The following is a 22,155-nucleotide window of genomic DNA, read 5'->3' as shown; positions in this document are numbered from 1 at the left end:
CAAATAAGCCTTAATCCACCTGGGATTCATAGTTGCAACACTATAGCAAAGATTAATGAATTATAAGGAAGAAATATATGATTTTTCTTACACAGGCAGATACTCCAAGACAATGTTAATCTGGAGGAGCAACACCAGCCTCTTGTTAAGCTGGTGTTTTTCTATAATTCTCAGGACATTTGTCTATTTTGCCTTTACACAAAGAATTCGGGGGGAAAAAACCCAACACATTGAGCCAAAACGTCTTTACTTTGAAAGATAAAGTCTATTTCTTGTATTTCAAAACAGGAAAAAATACTGCATTGTCTAAAGGAAGAGATGTTTTAGTTCAGTGCAAAATTTAGTGCAAAATGCACTAAATCACCATCAAACAAAAATAAATGTGAAACCTGGATCAAAATGTTTGCAGTGGTACGTTCTCTACTCAAAAGAGGGGGAAAAAAAAAGAGACACAAAAAACCCTATGATTCTTCAGCTTGATAAGGGCAGACTTGCTTTTTTTGTTGTGGTTTTTGTTTGTTTTTGAAGCTGCAGCAGCATGTGTTTTATTATCCTAATCTACAGTGTTCGACCTGCTGCTAGAAGTTGGTGTCAGCTCCCAGGAGACATTATTAGAACCTGACCAAATGGTCTCTGAAAACTCAACATATATTACTTGGAGCAATTTTTATAGAAATGCACGTACAATAGCTGGATTCAAAAACCAGAGAAAAGAGCAGGAACACTTAAAAGCAGAATCTAACACTGTAAAAAGAATTTGAATATTAACAACAAAGCAGGACAACTGAATGAAAAGGCACTGGTCTGTCTTCTGTAGTGAAGCAGCTGTGTTTTAGAACAATACAATCTTAGGGAATATTGAGAAATGGCTTTATTTTATTTTAAGTTTTTGCCGGACTTACAAAATATAAGTACAAAGTGGGCAATAAAACACTCATTTCTTTTAAAAAGATCTTTTTAAAAAAATAGGTTGTATGAAAGCTTTTTGTTTTCTGATTTGCTTATTTGTGGCACTCATCGTGTTTAGAAACTCTATAAAAAGAAACCCAGAAAAACAACCTAACAATAGAGAAAGTGGTCTGTGTCTGCGTGTACTGTCACTGCCTGCTCAGGTGGAGTGGATGGTCATTGAACTGCTGAAGTCAGCTGTTAATGGCAGACTGATTCTGGAATCTTTTCTTGTGATCTGAAGGGGCTGAATTTGTGAAGAGCGAAGGAGGAAGCAGCTGAGGTATTGATAGGGCTTCTGATATTCTTAACATAACAACTTTTTAATATTTGAAGAAAATGTAGTGGTTCTTCTCAAATCATTTTGCTTTCCCGTGTCATTTTTGCAGTTCTGCTCAGTTTATTGTTTTACACTGGCTGAGCTCATCCTTTTTACTGCCCTGTTAGCAGGTTCCTCTAGCCAATCCATGGGCTGGGAGGCATGCCAGCTTACCAGAGTTGTGTCCTGTTTGATATAAATGACGAGTTGTCACCTTGGGGTGTCTGACACTGCCAGTTCTTTGCAAACACCTGCTATTTAAAGCATCCCATTTCCTTTTTACCTCTTGTCCGTAATGGTAAGGTGTTAGCAACGTATCCCTGATGTTGTATTTTAGTGAAAAATGTGGACCTGCTGTGCTAATAGTGTGACTGCACTGACTGTTCTCTTGCTGCACTGACAGTATTCTCACTACTCTTTATGATTTCCATAAAAAGGCTTTATGTAAATAACTGGTTTTTACTTTCATAGGCCTTAAAATACTTTCTTCTAATGCACCTTACAACACTGCATTTGCAGCTGCAGTTGAAGTAATAAAGATACTTGGCTAGGGAACTGAATTACTTGATAAATGCAGATGAGGAAATGGAGGACCTGGAGGGTAGGAAAAATTCTAAGGGGAGCAATACTTGTTGCATGGTCTGTGTGCAGAATGGGGAGATGGTTCAGAAATCTCCTTGTTCAGCCCAGTATTTTTAACTAGACTCCGTTCTGTTTCTAATGGTCTGCCCCTCTGTATTAGGCTTACTCTTAAAAAGACCTTCTGACCAGAATTTCCACACTGAGTACAGTGCTATAGGAAAGAGCAGGATGACTGCTGGACTGCAGGCCTCATTTGGGTCTCTGTGTGTCTCTTCATGACATCTTTCTGCTACTGTTTGGAACCCAGTGGTCCTTGCTATATTCCTGCTGGTGGCAATTTTTGGTAACTAAGGAGGATGGGAAGCAAATTACTGAATGTGTTTTAATTTGGAAGTTAAATGTGTATAAATTAAGAGGATGATATTCTTACATACGTCTTTTATAATTGCCACAGAACACGTGTATGGAATTTGTTCTTTCCAATATGGGCTATTTTGTGGGTTTAAGTACTGGAATGGAGGAAGGGAATTGTTGATGTATGCATCAAAATTGGGTTTGTTCTCTGTATTTAAAAGGTTGAATTAGGCTAGTTGGGTCTGGAACAAAATGACTGCTCGAGGGAAAATGAAATTGCTATCTTTTGTTCGCTAACATTGAGAAGTAGAACTTGCAAAGACAGTAAAATCAGTGTTTTCCTTCAACTGAATGAAAAGATCTCTTGCCATCGCACATTTAATATACTTAATTTTACCACAGAAATGCTGTACTTTTAAAAGACCACTTGGAAGCTGCAGCAGTCTCTAACTGCTGCTTTCCTATCTCTAAATACAACACCTGCACTGGATGGTAATTGTGATCCCCTTGGCTCTGGGTGCTGCTGAAGGATTTGCTTACCAGCATATAGTTGCACAAGGCTTCTGTAAAGTCCTTAAATACTTCAGTTTGTAAAACTGTTGTTGTCAGTGGAACCTTATGATGTTGTCTACAGTGGCTGTAAGTTAGGCTTGCTTAGAATCAGTTATGCATATTCTGACATTTGTGGGTTCTGTGCAATATGTTTATGTTCAGATACTGAGCAATGCCTGACAGATAAGTTGATTTCACTTTTCATTTCTAAGTTGCCTGAAATACCCATGGTTGTAGAATTATCATCAACAGTGGATTTAGATCCTTTCAAATATGTAGTCATAAATGGAGCCCAGGCATGATAAGAATTACGAAGATGAGCGTTGGCTTGTTGCTCAGCACCCCAAGTAAGTACCGGAGTAATCATGTTAATATAATTACATCTTTCTGATATACGGTAATACAAGAGAAGAGTGTTAGCATAATAAAACATTTTTAATGCGTGTTTGTGTGTACTGTAATGGTGCAATCTAAATCACTTTGTAATAACTATAACTTCTTTCTGTAGCTGTAGTACTGTAAGTTCGTAGTGAGCCTTGTTTCAGTGTTGTAATAGAGGATGAGGGATTGCGACAGGTGGAATGGAATTTCTGTGTTTTGAAACATTATTCTTTGTGTCTTGACATTCCTGTTACTGAAGTCTAATTTAGAAAAATACACAAATATGGCTTTTGCTGTTCTAGCTTAGTTTCTACCGAAGGACCTAATCTCTGATAACACTATCAAAGCAGAAAACAAGCTCACGTTCTCTCTGATATTTCTTGTCCAGTTTAGAATTGTGATTCACAGAAAGCATTCTGTTCAGTCATCTTCTTGATTTGATTAGCTAGAATTGATAAAATTGTTTCCCAGTGAATGGAGCAGTCATGTCAATATATCAAAACAATGTACAGACGAAATTCTGCCCTAAAAGCCCTCTTTGTAGTCAGAAGTTGGGTAGATTCGTAGTCAGAGCTTGATTTAGAATGTATGCCTGCTTTGTGAAGGGCAGTTGTTGAGAAGGAACTTGCAGACAGCCCATCTCAGTGTGGCTGCAGCAGGCCTGAATAGGCTCTGCAAGTGAATGCATCACTGGAAAAGTTGACATTGGGCTATTTGAAAATGCTGAGGAAAGAGCTGTCAGAAACCAAAAACTTATTTTATTAAAGCAAACCTCCATGTACTGAAGTTACAGAAACTTGTTTGAAACATGGGGAAAATGGAGTTTTAGGTTAGAAATTCTTCACAGATATGATGGTGCTAATAGAAAATGTAGATAAAGGCTCATGACTGTAAGGCTCTTCATTTTGGATATCCAATTCAACATTCTTTAAAAGTCACTGAATTTTGGAAAAATGATGGGCATTGTGAACTCAGACCTGTAACCGTGTGTCAGCAGTGTACCTAAGCAGAATTCTCCAGGATTCCCAATGACAGAGAAAGTCTTGGTGTTTTCTCTTCTGGGAGCTGTACAGAATTGCATTTCTCACTCCTGAAGGTCTGAGTGTATTTTTGGAAAGTTAGATTTTAAGACAACACCATTCAGAAACTAAAACCAAGTAAAGGGGCTAAATACTTATGGCTTCAAGCTGCGCCAGGGAAGGTTCAGGCTGGACGTTAGGAAATACTACTTCTCTGAAAGAGCGGTCAGGCACTGGAATGGGCTGCCCAGGGAGGTGGTGGAGTCACCGACCCTGGAGGTGTTCAAGGAACATTTGGACGTTGTGTTGAGGGACGTGGTTTAGCGAGAACCATTGGTGATGGGTGGATGGTTGGACTGGGTGATCCTGTGGGTCTTTTCCAACCTTGGCGATTCTATGATTCTATACAGAGTAGAACTACTGTGTGGTAGTATGCAAATTCCTCATTTTTCGTTTCTCAGGACATTTAATTACATCAGCTACAAATAGATGGGTGTTTCAGGATTGTAGACTCCCAGAAGTGTTAATGAAATATACGGCTTACGTTCTCAAGGTAAAGTTCTGATAACAGTGACGCTTGTGTAGCCCTGTTGTCCTCATTATAGCTGCATCAATACAGCTGAAAACAGAGCTTGGTCCTATATTATATTATATGTAAGATCTAAAGGACAAAAAATCAATTACCTGTGCAGCACTGGCAAAAGATAGCCTTTTGTACAGGTCAGACTGTACTTCAAAACAGCAAAATACAGTTTTCATTCACTGAAAATGAACTGAGATGCAAGTAAAAGGGCCTGTCTTTTTTTAGGCATACAAAACTCTAAGTGACTTTCTTGGTAGGAGAAAATAGCATATGGGTGTCAAGTTCAAGACTGATAACTGCTGAACAGACGTGTAGGTCTAAAATCTGCAGTGCTTCACACGTCATGAAATTTTTTACTGAGCTGACAGGCAAATTGTGACAGAAGCCTGTGAAATCTAGGGTGGTATAGATACAGCATGGGATTGTATCTGTATATTTAAAGGTACACAATTTAAAAATTGTTGCTGTGGTGGATGTTTATTGAAACAACTGAGTTCATTTTTAAATGTTAACCTTTAAAATGTAAGAGCCCATTCCTTTTTGAAATTTGAAATTCTTTGATGTAAATGGTGACTCCTTCCTGCTGACAGAAGGTGATCTCCAGGAATCAAGCTTCAGTCCTGATATTAAGGGAAAGCTAGAGCTGTAAAATCATGTCATAAACAGTGAGGAACCCTCGAGCGTGCTAAGCTATTTAGTGTAAAAATCACAGTCATAACTCTGTCCCCTGTCCTCCTGTCTGTCTTTGCTGAGATTCAGAGGTTTTTTTTTTTTTTTTTTTTTTTTTTTTTTTTGTGTGTGTGTGTGTGTGTGTAAAGCTGTGAAATAGAGCAGGGCAATATCTAGTCCTATAGTAACTGTAACAGTTACTAACATCTACTACATTATATAAATCCTACATCGTATTAAAAATATATATTTTCTGTTTCGTTTTCTTCTGCCAGAAATTTTCAAATATTAATGTATTTTTACTTAGTAGACGTCAAAACATAAACTTGTGCCTGATTTCAGTTTTTAAATAATGTAACTGCTTTGCTTTACTGGGGTGATTGGTAGTGCTTGGTGCTTACCTCTTGGCTCCTACTCACTGCCATTGATCAGTAACAGTGTTCTGTTTGCTGAAGGTCTGAAGCCTGTTACATTTTAATACTTTTTGAATACAGATTTTTATTTCCAACTTGTTGGAGATGACTCAACTTGTTTTGGTATGTCTGCACTGTAGGAAGATCTTAATAACAGTGAAATAATCACAAGAGTAATACCTGCTTCCTTACAATGCAGCTATCAAGTATAGCTCTCAGCAGATCTTTGCCATGTTCCAGTAGAAGTACTGTTGGCTGACTGACAAATGTGCTTCTAGTTGCCATCACTAGTCATGCACTGGTAGTGATGGATGGGAGATGAGTACCTCTGAGAGGCTTGGGGTGTGTATGGAGTGGTAGTGGAGAAAACTGGGATAAAAAAGGGTAGTGTTTCAATAGGTGGCACTGCCCCTTTTAAGGTTAGTCATCCGGTGTTAACAAAAGGACACTGTACTTCTGAAAATGCCACCAGCAAGATCAAAAAACTAATTGTCTTGGAACTCTCATTTGTTACATGCTATGACAATTTTTAAGAAAAGGCAAGTTAATACTGATCTTGTGACAAATGCAGTTTGATAAGTTAATCCAATATTTCATTTGAAGATATTATTTATTACTGTAAGTGATAAAATGTAATAGATGGCCATTACCCTCTGTCAAACTGCTGTGCTTTTCCAGTGTGGTGGTAGATGCATTTCTGGCACATTGCAAAATAATTTCTGTGGTTTGGTCAGTCCATTATTGTAGCTGGCTGAAAGTGTTACACAGATATTAGTCTAAAACAAAAATAGCTATAAAAACTTTCTTTTCTTTATTTTCCATTGAGACAATGGTACCGAGAGGTAAAGGTCTACAGTTCTGATCTCTGCTTTACGCACTTAGATTTTGATATCCTGTCAAGCTACTGTGTTGTCAATTGGTCAAATTATTCCAATTGAAAGACAGAAAGACTTTGCTATGTTGTATTAAAAGGGCAGTGCAACTGGGTGGAATTAGTTTTGTTCAAATAAGGATTATCATAAATCTTTGGCAAAGATGGAAACCAAATATCTGGAGACTGAGGAAGGCAAGGTAACTTTAAATAAAACATTCACTTTCATTTGCAAATCAACCTTCTCAGGAAAAAGAGATTCTATGTATTTCTGACTTTCCTGTATGATCTGTTACTGTCTTGTGCTCTCTGGATGTACATAAAAAAAGGAAAGAAAAGCTTTGCTTCAGAATAGGAGGAAGCAGATTAGTCACTGCTTAGTCAAAGAAGTGACCAGAAATAACCAGCTGGTATTTTTTTGCTAGACATAAATTGTAGAGGAAGGGGGATAGTCTGACATATCATGAAAGTAGACAAGAGCACTGTGCCTTCCAGGAACTGCTATGTGAAAGTGGCTTTTAATGGTTGTACCGCAAGCTCTGCCTTTCTGGAGAGATCTCTGAGCCATTTCTAAGCTAGATGCAGTGCTGAGATAATGAGATCTACTGCAGAACTGGATCTGTAGCTGAATCCTAGATGAAGGTTTTTCATCAGATCTCTGTGTCTTCTACTACTGAAGATTATGCGTCAAGGAACTGTTGAGTATAATCCATCTTCTCTGTATGCCAAGGTGAAGAAAATGTACTTCCAGGCTCTTTGTCCTCAGATCATTTTTTAATGAAACATATAAATGGTGAAAGAATGACTGTATTTCCCTGAGCTCTGAAAAGAAAAACTCTCAAATTTTAGAGGAAAGATTTATTATCGTTCGGTGGGAGATTTAATAGAATGCAAATGCAATCTGCAGTGTCAGCTAGGATCTGTAACTGGGGAAAATAAAAGTAGTTTCCTGCAATCTCCTGCTAGGCCTGATAAGGTATTGGAATATTGAAGTCTAAAATAGAAAAAAGTTCCTCAAAAATGATATTTTGGAGAAGCTGCCCACCTTACTTTATGGGATCAAAAGAATGATTTGTGATAAGAATGCTCTTTCAGAACAATGAATGGCTTCAGATATTTAATGGCAGATTGGTGTTTGGTACCATTAAATTCACACTTAGTACAAATTGAACTAATCATAGAAAAGTGTTTTTAACTATTTCATGAAAAACAGGACAGAGCTGAGTAACCACCATCAGACCTGAACAGCGTTATGGAAGTTGGTGTCAAAGCTCCTAAAGACTGGGAAGGTGAAAGATTGTTTTCTAACTCTGCAGCTGTTCCTTGAGGCAGTAGAAGATCTATTCCTGCTTGGCAAAGAAGTTAGGAGAAAACTGCTTAGCAGCACAAGAAGTAAGGCAGTCTGTGCTAGCATTGTTACATGTTGATCAAGGTGTATGTGCGCACTGCTGGGGATATAGGAAGGGAGGTGAAAGACATCAGTCTTTGCTTGTTGTTTTGTGAGAGTGTGAATGACGGCTGGATATATGCCTGAAGGATCATTGCCTACTTCCCAACCTGTTAGACCTCACTGTTCTCTGCCTTGCTGCCTGCTAACGTATGTCAGACCATAATGCCTAACTGCGTGGAACGAATAGTACCCAAAAGGGCCAATTCGTTTGCTCTTCAATGTGGCACATCAGAAACTAATAATAAACTCTGTATCCTTTTCATTTAGCATGACTTGGTATTTCTGTGTGTAATTAACTGCAACAATAAAAGGAGAGGTAATTTAACAAGTCTCTCTCTAGACATGGAAAAATAGGACAGCAAATTAATTTCTACAGACTGTTAGTTAAGGAAGTAAAATTCATGATGTGCCTTTTACCATGTGAATTCTGATTGTGTGAAGACCGTTGCTATGCTTGTGCATGGAGTTGAAAAAAAGTGCTATTAAGATGTGGACAGCAAAATAATCCAATTTTGTGATTCTGAATCCTAGTAAATGCTTGGGCAAAACCATACTCAGTGGAAGAGTTCCTGCTGTTCTCCCACTAAGAGGTGTTTGTTGGGTTATCGTGTGTATGTTTCCCTGCTGAGAAGCATCTGATGGATGAAAACAAGACTTGGATTTAAGAAATAATGTGGCAAGTAGTGCTTATTGGCTTATGGAGTTTTTGGGCTAAGGACCTGCTAAATATGCTTCTAATTATTTAGAGGGGCAGGTCTTCAGTTGGAGAAGATTTACAAAAAATTGTTGGCATTCACGACTTTATTTCAATGTAAAACAGATTTAAGCTTTCACAAGAAATTTTAAAGGCTGAGGAAAACAGGTGAAATAACACTAACTCAGTTCACAGTGGTCTTGCCAAGAATTTACTTCAGGGACTGTTCTAATCCTGGTCATAGCCCAAGATTGCTTGGTAGCTTTGGGAAAACTGTTTTACTGCTGCAAGCTTATTCTCCATCTGTATACATCAGGTTTAGATGCATGAAAACGTAGATGAATTTTCTGCCAAAAATTGGAATGTTTTGCTGTGTAGTAGTTGATATGTTTATGTGCATCATATGTCTGTAGTGGAAAAAGTACTCTGAATTTTGCATTTTTAGTTCTAGGAACTTATTGCAGATTTCTTTGTTCAGTACTTCTGGTTTGTGAGATGATTTCTGTAGTTTGTTGAGATTTACCTGGTGAAAGCTGCTTCAACACCACAGGATTTGCTGTGCTGTGCTGGTTGTAATTGAACACACTAAGGAATATTTGACTTACTGCCTGGGCAGCAGTAATTTTACAAAATATGCAGTGGAGCGACATGTTTGGGTTAATGAATTTTGGTGTATATTGCTGTTGTGCTCCGAGGCTGGCTAACTTGGTAGATTCATCAAGAATATGAGATAGCGTATGATAGCAAGTTGGATGTTAGGAAAAATTTGTTCACTGTTCAAATCTGTAGTGCCCTGGGAAGTGGTAGAGTCACTGTCCCTGGAGGTGTTAAAGAAAAGGGTCGATGTGGCACTGAAGGACATGGTTTAGTGGGCATGGCAGTGATGGGCTACATGATCTCAGTGGTCTTACGATTCTATAAAAATCCCAGTAGCAAAGTATCTCTTTATGGGCATGGATTTTCTTCTTTGCTCTCTTCTCGTTTGAAAGACAGTACAGAAGGGTAAGTGTTATTAACAATACTTCTTCAGTGCTGAGAGAAGTATGTTTCTTCTTTTGCTCCCAGTAACAGTTTTCACTGGCCAAATAGGATTTCCTTTTGGAAAGGATTTCTTACAACTTAAAACTGCTGTCAAATAAATACCATAGAGAAATGCAGGAAGGCAGGAGAATGCTGGGAAGTACCTGCCTTGAATTTGAACTGCAGGAAGGTTTATGACAGCAAAGAAGAGATCCTTATGGAAATTGACTGTTTAAAAAGTTTTTAAGTCTATTTGAGCAGTGGATAAAATGCCTTTAGTCTGCTGATAGTTGCCATGAACACATTAGCGAGGCCCTGAATATTTGCTTTTAGGAAATAACCCTTTTTTTCCCCCTAACACTTTGACCTGAAGTTTGTTCTTAGTTATCAAGTCAGCACAAGTCTGATGTTATTTTTTGCATGGATATACAAGGTTTGTTGTGTATACTTCTACTTTTTTTGGGTGAGGAAAACTGAGTAGCTTTTGAAAATGTGGACTGGAATTAGAGAAACAATACAAAGGAGCTCTTAGAGTCAGAAGGTCACATACTAACACTGAACCTACTGTATGTTCAGGTCAGTCTTGAGAAGGTGTCAGTGTCATGTGTGTAGTGGTTGTCAAGTCTTTGTATCTGACTGTTTACAGAGCTGCCTTCAGCCTCAGCAACTTCACTGTTCTCATGCTCAGTGTCACTGGAACAAAAGAAGCCAAAGTCTTTCCTCATCATCTCATGTACAGATGATTGAGTACTTTCAGAAGTGGAAGATTTTTGCTATTTGCTTTCCCGTGGAATATTTTTATAATCCTGGTTTTGCTGAGGTACCGCACAGCTGTGAGCACCGTCAGCGCTTCCTTTAGTGACAGTCTAAACAATGTGAGGATAGGTGGACCTGAAGGTTGCCATGGCAGTCACATCATTCAAGAAAGCAGGCATGCTTCCAGTTGAAAAGGAAGGCTTGGATCAAGTTAGATCTATGCTAAACAAAAGTAGCAATCTTCAGTGCACCACCCTGATAAAGAGTCTCCAAACTTGGCTGTACACCACTGTAGAAACAAGGAATCGATACTCAGCCATTCTGTTCTACACAGGAGACAGCACCAAGGGAAACAGATTCCATAGCTGGGTTGCAAAGTTGCAGGAGTAATACTTTGGTTGAACAATCTGATGTATACTATCAGGATGCAGGTACTGTGATTTAGAACAGTAGTACATAGTGCTTTGCTAAATACTGTGTAGAATAGAATTGCATAATGTGGATGCAGTGTTTCTCAGGATGCATTCTCAATTTCAGATGAAGTCAGCTCCCAAGAAAAATGTGACAGCTAGGGATCAGGGTTATAAAAACAGGCTTACTCTCACATGTAACAGTTGATTCATTCACATGCTGGTTGGCAGAATGAGTAAGGTTACTTCTGGCTGCTAGTGAGACAAAACCGATTTAATTAAAAAAAAAAAGTGTCCCATACTATCTGTTCTTGAAACACATTTAGGAAAAAAGGCACATTAGAAGGTAAGTGATTGAATTTGCTGATGTTCATCCTGTTCAGCCATGTCTTTTTTTAGAATTTCTCATGCAAGTATAAACAGGTTATTTATCAAAAGTAGTGGACATATGAGGACCTGACCTTTACTTGCGATGAATCTTTTTAACTATCATCCAAGTGATGTATTTCACAGTCATCTGTAGTTTAAGAAGTGATATTGCTACCTGAGCCTTACAGCCAGTTTCACAGCAGCGTTATTTTGTAAAGCAGTTGATTTGATCTTCTGTTTGAATGTGTCCATCTCTGGGGTCCAATTAGGAATGAATGCACATGGTGTGTTTTTCCTTTTGCAGCAGAAAAGGTTTCACATTTGCAATGAGCTAAAAGTGCAAAAGAGTATGTTACTATATATTGCAAGAACAGATTTGAGACCTGAACATTTCCAGTGTGTTCCATATTTTAATGTTTTGTGTGTACGTATAATGATTTCACTGGGAGGTTTGATAAAATGCACAGAGATTAATAAAATGTATCCAGTTAATGATGATGGATAGCTCTTACACTCACAGTAATGCATAAGCCCTGATTTCACTTGCATGACTTTAATCAGAATTGATTGTGACTTTCACACCCGATGTCGTGTGTCTTGTGATACTGGAACAGAATGTAGATAGGGAAAGTCACATCCTGGGTCAGCAGCCAGATGAAACTAAGAATTAGCCTACGTCAAAGAAGGACCTTTTTGTTTTGAAGATACTGCCAGTGAGCATGTGTTCATGCTTTTGAGGTGGGATTTTGGCTGAAGCCAGAATCTGTTAACCTTATAACTATAGCATCACTGTCACTAAACTGCTGTCGGATATCTGCCTCTAACTTCATCTGTTACCTTGTAAAGTCCAAATTAATTCCAGTATAAGTTAGTTGTTTTTGCTTAGGTAAATGACATTCTGTTTCTAGTTCTGGTGTTGGTTGGTCACTTCATTTTTTGTTATCGCATTGCATTTGGATTTTGAGGGCTTCTCTCAGTTCTAGTCATTCTAATTTAAGGTAAAGATTATAAATGAATTAGATATTAGAATTTTAAATGGCTGATGCAGCTTTTTGGTTTGTTCTCATGGGTATTACTCACATCCTCTTCATGTACCTTAGTAGGATCGTGATCTGGAGCTTTGAGTTTTTCTACAGAGGTTTGTATGTAAGTGTTGCTATTGTGTAGTTTAGAATCTCTCATTTTTGCAGTAAAATTGACTGCTAGTATGGCTATAGAAACTGCAAAAATAGAGAAGATACCTAAGACTTTGAAGGAAGTACTAACGTGGCTGCATATGGTTTTCTTCAATCTCTCTTCTTAGCGCCACCTATTAAAAAAGCAGAAAAATAAAAATCATTCTGATTTCTGATACTGTCTTTTTAAATAATCTTCAGTTCCTCCTACTGCTGTTGAATGAGATAAGGTCACAATTTCACAGTCCCATGTCACTTATAGGTACAACATTGTTGAGTTTGAGGTGGGGATGAGAACTCTGCCCTTTGTCAATTTGAATAAACATCTTCCTCTTTCTTCAATAGGTCCAGTAGTTCACTTAGCAACAGTATTAAGAATTCTATGGAATACTTATCCTTCTCCATTAAAAATATTCCATGTGTCTTATATGGCCTTTTGGGAAAGTTTTCTGCCTTTGGTTACTCTGCTGAAATCTGTAATTAGAATGAATTGTTCTGTTAATAAATAATATGCTAATCTTACTTTCAGACTCAGCAGTGGTATTTAACTCAAAGTGCAAGAACAAAACCTAACCCTTCATGTCTCGCAATCCTATTTTGTCTCTATTGCCTCATCTGTTCCCATACTTATTTTGGGAGAAATCTAATGGGTTCTTAAAAGAACATTGTTTTCTTGTTTCTTTCTCTGGAAGGACAAACGGTGAGAGCCAAGAGGGCTTGTACATTGGTACAAAAGTAATTCTACCGTTACAGCATCTGGAAGCAAGGGTATCGACAGTCATTGAAAAACAAATTTGGACTCCAAAATTCAGATGAATTCACATGTTTTATAATGGGCTCTGCTTTAGGGAATTTCTGACATTAAATTTATATTATTATTTTCTGCTACTAGTAGAGAAGCACTAGTGAGAGAATAGCGTGTTGTGAGGCAGTGGGGACTGATGAGAAAATGATGAGAAAAGCAGCCTTTGATTTTAGTCTCTGTGATTTCTTATTAAATGCAATTTTAAGGTTGTTTTGAAAGGTTTATAATCTTTGACTTATAAGGATGCTCCCTGAAACAGAGCTGCAGCTGTAACTAGCATTGAAAATGTGGCTATTTTGTTTTAACATTCTCATGTAGAGAATAATAGAAAACAGCCTTTTTTTGTTTGCTTGTTTTTGTACAGTAAGACTGACTTTCTTGGAGGGACAAGCATCATGTTTCAGTCCTATGTTACACACTGGCACGCTCTGTTTTCTAGGCCAAGTGTTTATGCCCTCTTGTTGCCCTTTTCCCAGTAGTAGATGGAAATAATAACTTTTTATTTCTGTTTCAAAAAGAGTGATTTACTAAGCCCATTAACACTGCCCAGCAGGAAACGTGCTCCAGCTCACAGGCTAAGGAAGAAGGCTACATTATTGTACAACTCATTTCATCTTTCCTCCTGCCTCCATCACTGCAGCTACACACACATGCAAATTGCCATTAAAATAGTGCAGGGTTTTGTGGATCAGTGCATGGAAAATGTGACTTTAAATATACATGTGAAGGAAATTGCAATGCTTTGTTTGTGGCATTTACTAGTGTACAGTGCTAGGTACAGCATTTAGGAGTATGCTGAACATATCTTTTATGTAAATTAGAATGAGGTTAAATACCCATTTCTGTATATGAGTCTGGAGGAACAGGTTGTCTTACCTCACATGCCCTACTGCTCCCTGCCTGCAATTACATAGGCTGTTTAAAAACCTAAGGCTAACGTGCTGTGGGAAGCTGCTTTCAGTGGCTCACAGGAAATACAGATGTGTGGCAAGCCTGGTTTCCTCCTCCTTCCATACAGAGACAAACTTTCCTCTACTTGGCAAAAAGAAAGATAACACAGTTTGGTTATTGAAAATTATTAGTCTTACTTACTTACTGTTCAACTTCTTGTTTGCAATGGTTACTATGCTCCTGTTTTTCATGTAGGCTATTGCCCTGAGTTAAGCAGCTCACAGTGTCTGCCTCTAGTGCTGTGCCCCCTTCCACGGTTACTGGTGAAGGATCCAGAACATCATGTTATTTTTCTGTTTTCTGAAATGATGATTAAATCTGAGCTGGTTTAGAAAATAACATAGTGATTCATAACGCTACGCAGAGCTCATGTTGAATTTTAAGATTAGTAAAAATAGCAAGGGTAGCTGCTTTGAACAACTGTCAAGTTTGCGACGCCAAAATTAATTGACAATTTTTTTTCTCCCCTCGTTTGCTTGGATTATAGAAAGGCAGAATTTAGCTTTATGGGATGGTGTGAAAGGAACAGAACCTGGAGATGTGAATTCTTTATGCATGTTTGCTCTTATCTATCAGATGAAACACTGAACTCAAATAAACTTCTTAGCATGTTTTTCTTAATGGTGAAATAAAGTGTGTAGCAGATTAGAAATATTAAGCAGCCTTCTCTCTTCTGCGCTCACTGTACACGATATATTTCTGTAGTTACCCAATATATGTCTATTAAGTTGATACAGTTCATATGGTTAATTGCCTTTAGCTGGAGCTGGGTCAGCGTTGTAAGCAGTGGACTTCAAAGCCGTTGACATTTGTTCAAATGGTCTTCAGCCCCAACAACTGAGTAGCTGATAATCCTAAAAATTAAATTTGGTTTTCCAGAAGTACTTCAGAAGTCAGTGATGTTGTAATTGAAGTTTAAAATTGAAAAAGGTTGGAGAAGGAGAAGAAATCTCATTCTGGAAAAGAATGTTAACCTCATGGTGTTTGCTGAGTGAGAGGGCTGACTGTGTCCTAAGGCAGACTGGAGCTGTGTTTGTATGTACTGCAGCTCCTGGGGGACTAAACAAGACGAATGTTCTTCTATGCGGTGTCTCCTGACAGGGGAGAATGAGAAAACAGATGCAGTCCAAATACCAATTTTCTGTTGTTGTTCTACTACTTCTTAAAAGAAGATGAATATAAATTCAGTGTCAGGTCTGGTGGGCATGGTGGGTTGTTGGGATACAAAGCAGTGGATAATTTGTCACCTCTGGTCATTATTTAATTTTTTTTTCTGTGTGCATAGATCTTATGAAAAACAGGGGAAAATCTTTCTTTTGTGAAGAAATAGCACTTAGGATAAAAATTCCATTAGAATTAGATTACATGTTTAATAATTTAAGATACTATTTTAGAAATTATAAAACTCAAAAGAGCTGCATGTTGCCTTTCTCTCTTTCTCCCCACCTTCCTTTTCTTCCCTCTCTCTGTTTCTTTTTTTTTCTTTCCCTACAAATGCCCATTTGTTTTGGGCCTGAACCTGCTTGATTTGAGTGCTTAAATAGCACATTTAAAACTACTCTGATTACTGAACACTGTATTTATTACACTTCTATTTTAGGTGAAATTCTGATCTCTAGGTTTGCTCAGAGGTCAGGGGTGGGATTTCTTCCCTAGCCACAAATCTGTAATGTAGTTTCTTCATCATTAATGTTACTATGCAATGCAGTGGCTTCAGGTCCCATATCCTCCAGGCTGCCACTTTGTGATTAGAGGAATGTAGGGGCATCCATCCTCCTCACGATTGAGGGCTACAGTTTGATGGGAGCTGCTGAACCCTAATGTCTGCTGATTTGGTGTTTGTTGGGTAGTGCTTTGCTGTGAGATAGCAGGTAGGGCAGAAAGGGGAAGATATTTTTGCATAGATGCTAACTTTTGCCATTGGTAAACCTTTTCTGAACCCTTTTATTTCTGATTGTGACTCGCATGAGATAATTCCACATTTGTTTCCTTCTCTCAGATGGAGAGACTCTTGGGTTTTACCTGCCTACCTTCATCCACTGCCCACACAGATGGTCCTGAAATTATGGACCCAGTTCCCTCACAGTGTTTACTAGGGCATCCACATACCCAGTAGCACTTGTGACTGCTGGGGCAATCAAAGGCAGCAATGGAGCTAACATCCCCCCCAAAAGCCGCATGTTAATACCTCTCGTTACTGCTACCCTGTTTGGATTGGATCATCTAAATTAATGTGTGAACCATCCCCATCTGCTGCACTAAACTGATACCTTCTTCCATTGTACGCCAGTTTCTGAGGGATGACACTCATTTGGTAGGTTCTGCATATGCTATAAGAACTGTCGTATATAACCATTAATAGCATGGGTGCAGTACCATCCTTCCCATCGGGTCTCTGATATTTTGTAGTTGAGAATATCCCTATTGTATCTGGCCACTGGCTATGGGACTTAATAGGTATTTTTCACCCATTAAGAAGCATATAGGTTGCAGTGCCACTATCCCAAGCTTGCAAAATCCATGCCAGTATTCCTTCCCCACTCTTTTGCTGATAGATCTCTAAAAATTCCCTTAATTCTTCTGGGATATAAGTGTCAATGATCTCAACCTTTCCATCTGTCTTCTCCTGCTGCACCCTTGTTGGTATGAGGGGTTGTGCTCTTGCTGCCTCCCCACCTGAGTCCAACTCAAATTCAAACTCAGAGTCTGAGAATTCACTTCTAATATTTCCATCCCATTCCTTGGGATCTCATGAAGGTTTTGTGGTAAAAGTATGTACTTAGGGAAATCAAAACCTCACATTTTCCGGAGATCTGCACCTTTGTGGTACCACCACCAGCTGTTCTACCGTGCCATGCAGTCTGTGGCATTGCTTTGCTTGAGTAGTAATTTTTGCATGATTGCCTTTACATCTTATAAAGTCCTGACCTCTTTTTCCAGCTCTCTCGTTTTACTCTGTTATGCTACAGCTTTGTGCTCCAGAGCTAATAGCCATTCAGTCTCTCTGCTAACTTGGGAGAAGACTTTGATGCCACTTTCCATAGCAATTCATGCACAGACATCTCAATATCCTGGTGGATACCCACCACCTAGTCATTGAGTTCAGGCCACAGTTCTGGCAGGGCTGTTGTTGCTAGGAAAGCAGTCAAGAGGATCCAGCGCTTGTGCCCTTCCCAGTCCCTGACTGTTTGCTGGCCATGGCATGACCATTCCCTCGTCCTGCACCAAATGTGTGAGTCAGCACAGGCAGGCAACAGGAGCAACCCTGGACTCACAGCTGAAGTGCCAAGAGAAATATGGCCTTCACCTTGCCAAGCAGGGGATCCCTGAAGCAGCAACCAGACAGAGGCACACAAGTGGGGAAGCAGGTACCACTGAATTCCTGACCAGGATCCCTGACTTGCTGCTGTGAGGAGTTTTGAAGGGTTCGTGCAATTGCAGTTTACTACCATGCTGTGTCTTCACTGGGTTTGATCTCCATACCAAGGCAGGTAGTTCTAACGTGTCCAGTACCAGACACCTGAGTTATCTACACACAGATGTTCTACTTCTCAAGCACATGGCAGATAAATAGCAATCAATAGGGTGTACGTAAAGCAGAGGATGGTAATAGTGCTCATGGGTACTTCCAGTAGTAAGGATAATGTGGCTCACCAAAAAGTAGGCCTAAATGTGCATTGATTTTTGAAAGGAGGAAACAAATACCGAAATGATTTCCAATGCAATGTTTATTTTATTAGTGCAAGAGTTCAGAAGGTATCTCATAAACTTATTGCTCTGATTTGAAGCAATGTAGTAGGGAGAAAATGTAATTTTAAAAATTGCACCAGGAATTAAATTTGTACAAGCTCAAAACACCGAGCTATTTTAACAAGTGGGGTACTGTACAAGTGAATAGACTAAAGCTGTGTTTGTGTCAGAACCTGAAGGTGTTATCACTGTGGAATTCTACACCATCAGCTTTCACACGTCACGTGTCAGCTGCGTAGGATGCATTGCTGTTAAAACAGCAAGAATATCAAAGGAAGTGCTTTTGAGGTGTCTGATGTATTTCATCTGGTAATTAATGTTAATTATGCAACAAGTCATTCATATGAAAATGTTTGGTTAAGGCAGTGTTGGAAATGATGAGCTTGAGTTGAAACTGGGACTTGTTTGGAAGTACTGGTTATTTGTTCCTTAAAATGATGTGCATGGATGTAGAATGAGAAAGACCACTGAAATAAATGGTGTGGAAATTTCCAAAGTGACGTGAAATTCCATTAGAGGATTATAGAGCAACTGTCAATTTTTACTAGAAATATTTGTGCTAACTTAAAGTTATTGTGTTTTGGTTTCTTAATACTAGCATTTTATCTTCATATACATATAATTTCAGGAATCTTGTATAAAGGTAAGATTTGGTGCAGAGATGATTTGCTATTTTTGTTGTCTTTTAAGACTCAGAAGGGTCTGATTAGACTACGTGCTTTGCTGTACTGGTGACATCATAGCATGAACTTTTCTAGTCTTGATTTTTGCAAGTTGAAAGCATTTAGAGGAACTGGAGAATCTCACATTTTTGGTAGCTAATATTTTGCCTAAGGGGAACAGTTCCTTCTTACTTACGCAGTTCTTATTTTGTATCCTGGAATAGTGCCTTCTGATGTCTTAGCATTTGGAAGTACAAGTGCTACGTGGTATAAATTATTCAGTGTTCTTGAAATACCATTTATAGCATAATACAGTATAGTCTTACTGGTGGTTTCAAAGCGTATTTGGTCTGTGGGCTAACTTTATGTGGGCCTTGGCCTAAGGGAAGCTACTGCTGCTGCTCAGTTCCTCAGTTCCTGCAGTTCCTGGTCTCATTACCTGAGAAGGAGGAAATTGGAAGCTACATTGGAAACTTCCTCTCATTGCATCTATTCAGTTGATCACGTTTTATTAGGTTTATGAGCAAGTGTGTTTCAAGTCTTTGACAACTGTGTGGTTTTTCCTATACATGCACAGAAAGAGATGTTTGATTCCTTCTGTGTGTCTTTGCTGCTCTTCTAATATCAAGGGTCCACTAGGGCAATGGCGGTTCTCCAGGCACGTCTTCAGCAAAAACCTGAAATTAGTAACTGGCAGTATCTCAAGTTGTTTCTCACTGAATCATGTTCTACTTTGGACAAAGACGTGTGTAGTTGTTGATCAGTGCGTGCTTCAATTCTGAAGTAGCTATGAATTCAAATTTAGGTCATGGATTTAAATGTCTGGTATCAGTCAATCTGGCATGAGTAACCCCTGTACTTTTCAGTATGTGTTCTTCTAATGCATTTATATCCTGAGAAATCTGATGGAGTGCTATAGGCAGACCCCTGATCACTGGTGTGCAGTTTTGAGGATAGCAACCACTGGTTGTTTTTTAACATCTGAGCCTTATGTTTTTGCTAATGGAATAATGTCTTGTAATGCATGTGTATTGAATTGTCTTAATATCAGTTAGCTCTGCAGATGAACAAGAAAAGCCACAAATACAATATAGATACGTTGATAGAATCATTCAGTGAGGCTCACTTAGCCTTATTTAATATTAGATCACTCATGAAAGGTTATGGGATATTTCATTTATTGGTTGGTGCTGTGACTGTTTCTTCTTGGAAGAAAGTGATATTTGTAGAATCATTTGAATTGGAAGCAAAAACACATTTTCTGCTAAAAAACAGCTGAAAGCAAAGCAACAATTGGACACCCTGTTCTAATAATGAACTGAAAATATATTTTGTAGGAACCATGTTGTGGTATATACCTCGTTTGCTCGGATTCATCAGTGATGCGACACAAAATGGCATGTCATTGTCTGGTTGACAGACTTTGTACTGTTGTTTAACTAGAAGCTCCCTTTTACCATTTCAGTTAGCTGCTTCCCCTAGAAGTATTTTAAATGGTGCATTTTTAATGTGACACACCTCAGAGATCAATATCATGAAAATGCATTTTAAGGAAAAGCTATTCAATATTTATCCAGGAAATGCGGAGCGTGGATGGATCCTTATTCCTTGCCTATATAAAGCTCACAATCTAAGCATTAGATCTAATGACAATAAGAAATCCCAGGATTTACAGTTGTTGCTATTAAGAAAGATGAATGTAAGGACTTTTAGACCTTAGTTATGCAAAAACCATTTTCAGATAGGAAGATTCTGAATTATTCATCTTGCAGTCATGCATCAACACATATATGGGTCCCTTGAGAAACCAATGCTGTGTGTTCTGTTTGTTATTTTTGGTTTTGTTTTGTCAAAGTTTTGCAGGCAGACTAGCAATTACTAAACCAGTATAACTAAAAACCACTCTCATAATGGTAGACATGGAAACCTAAGTAATTTGACCAGCTGGTAGGGATTACATCTAAAATTTATTTGGATTTTATTGTTTTCTACTTTACATATATATAAATCTCTGCTAATTTCATTATGCTTGCCTTTTGAATAAAATCAGCTGTAATAGGCTTACAGCTCCATTTAAATACATTTCTGCAGACTCCATGCATAATGGATGTTATATAAAGTATTACTGTCTCAAACTGGATATCCCAAAGATCCTTGATATTGCACTGTACTTAAAATTAACACTTTCCCAAAGATGACCATAATGGAGTTTAATTTTTACTTATTACAGTATTGCCCCTTTCCCAGCCACCGCAACATACTCTGTGAATAGAGCACAGAAATACAAAAGGCTTAATTAGTTTGTATGATGACATATGGTAGCACAGGGATAGCCTGGATTTACATGCATAGGCTGTAGTGTATCTGGGGAGCTCTAATCTGATGGGAGATGCTGTATGCTCTGGAGCTCCCTGTAGATGTTGCAGCCTACAAAGAGACTTTTTAGCTGTGGACATCCAGGTAATTATTTAGGTGTTAGTGACTTAGGGGCTTCTTGCAGTAGCCTTAGATTTCAATGCTTGTTGCAGGAAAACCTTTCCAGTTAACAGAGATTAAATCAGCAAGGATCAGCGTGGTTTGTTGATTTATTAATGACATGTAATTAACTGGCAAGTAATAAATTGTACATTAAGATTCAGTACCAGTAGTACGATAGATAACCCACAAGATTAGACACGCACAAAATATTTCCATACAACTTCAGATTTCTAAATACTCTTTTATAACTGAATCTAAGGCAATATGTATGCCACTTCCTTCTCCTAACTGATTGGCAGTGTTGGGAACACATCTTCTCTGGTGATGTGCTGGTCCTGTCACATACACCTCCAGCTGGGGATGGGGCTGTTCTTGCCTGCAGATGTTAACCAGATCAAGTTTTGGCTACTGCTTTTTCCACCATTCTTTCCCTCAACACCTTGTTTATTCTATGTAGCCCAAGAAACTGTTACAGTGTTGAAAAAATGACATATCATGAGAAATGAAATAAAAGGGTTTAGGTTTAGTAATGAGTTCCTTCATGTCTCTATGTCTCTACCTACTGAAAGACCTTCACTGAACAAGGTTGAATTCCTGTGCACCCCTTCCACCTGCCTTCACCTAACAGCTTTAAGCCTTTTGCTTCCATTTACCACCTGCCCAGCAGGCTGATCTTGGACTGGTTAATTGAATATGAACATTTAGTTCTCTCAGACAAGGAATTCTGAAGTTTTGTCACCTTTTACATAAACATTTTGAAGACAAATTGGTGTTTCTTGTTCTGTCTGTAGTGAATTCCTAAAAGGTGGCCAAAAATTGGCTAGTTTACTGGGCACTACAGGCATCATTAAATTGTACATTTAGTATCTTACTCTTTGAAGGCACAGAACTGGTAAGTAAGCAGAGCTGGAAATAGGATGCCAGAGATCAGAGTGCTAGCTCCT

The 22,155-nt window shown here is 38.5% G+C and overlaps 1 protein-coding gene across 4 annotated transcripts in view; it reads left to right on the top strand.

The window, feature by feature from the left end:
- TMEM163 (transmembrane protein 163) overlaps nucleotides 1-22,155 on the top strand; it is an 82,473-nt gene that overhangs the window by 5,434 nt on the left and 54,884 nt on the right. The window lies entirely within an intron of this gene.

The sequence above is a fragment of the Gallus gallus genome, chromosome 7 (genome assembly GCF_016699485.2).
Source record: "Gallus gallus isolate bGalGal1 chromosome 7, bGalGal1.mat.broiler.GRCg7b, whole genome shotgun sequence".
Taxonomy (NCBI): domain Eukaryota; kingdom Metazoa; phylum Chordata; class Aves; order Galliformes; family Phasianidae; genus Gallus; species Gallus gallus.
The sequence above is the reverse complement of the archived record's forward strand: the minus strand, read 5'-3'. Positions and strand labels throughout refer to the sequence as shown.